The sequence below is a fragment of the Penaeus monodon genome, chromosome 20 (assembly GCF_015228065.2).
Source record: "Penaeus monodon isolate SGIC_2016 chromosome 20, NSTDA_Pmon_1, whole genome shotgun sequence".
In the NCBI taxonomy this organism is placed as follows: domain Eukaryota; kingdom Metazoa; phylum Arthropoda; class Malacostraca; order Decapoda; family Penaeidae; genus Penaeus; species Penaeus monodon.
The window spans coordinates 16,354,488-16,355,030 of record NC_051405.1 but is presented as its reverse complement, the minus strand read 5'-3'; positions in this window follow the sequence as shown (position 1 = coordinate 16,355,030).

Sequence of the window (543 nt, the reverse complement as noted above, 5' to 3'; positions counted from 1 at the left end):
TCTCTTAAAATTTATATATTATATTAAAATTTAACCCAAAACCCACGCTATATATCACACACAAACTTCTATTGTCTTCATATACCATAGCCTCTTTTCAGTAAGGATCGGGGCGGGGAATATAATCGTATTTCAAAATATATGTATATTTTCTCACTTCTAAAAAAAATACACTTAAAGAACTACCATTAGAGGATAATTCCACGGCCTTTAAAGAATCATAACTTTTGTGCTAATGAATACGGTGGATTCTCAGCAAATGAGCAAGAATTATTTGAAATTTCGCAATATAACGAATTGTTTTACTTTCTACATATAACACTGTAAATATGAATAAAGTAATTGTTTTCGATGCTCTATGCTGAGTTTACATTCCTACTTATATATCTGCGGTAGCCAAAGCCCTCAGGAATGTTTAAGATATAATAGCTATAACAAATATTTTCTTTCTAGGAACAAAATGAGTGTATTTAGGAGCTCTCTATCTTACACGATGCTCGGCGGGTATGAATGATATCAGAGGTTATGAAATGTAAATATATG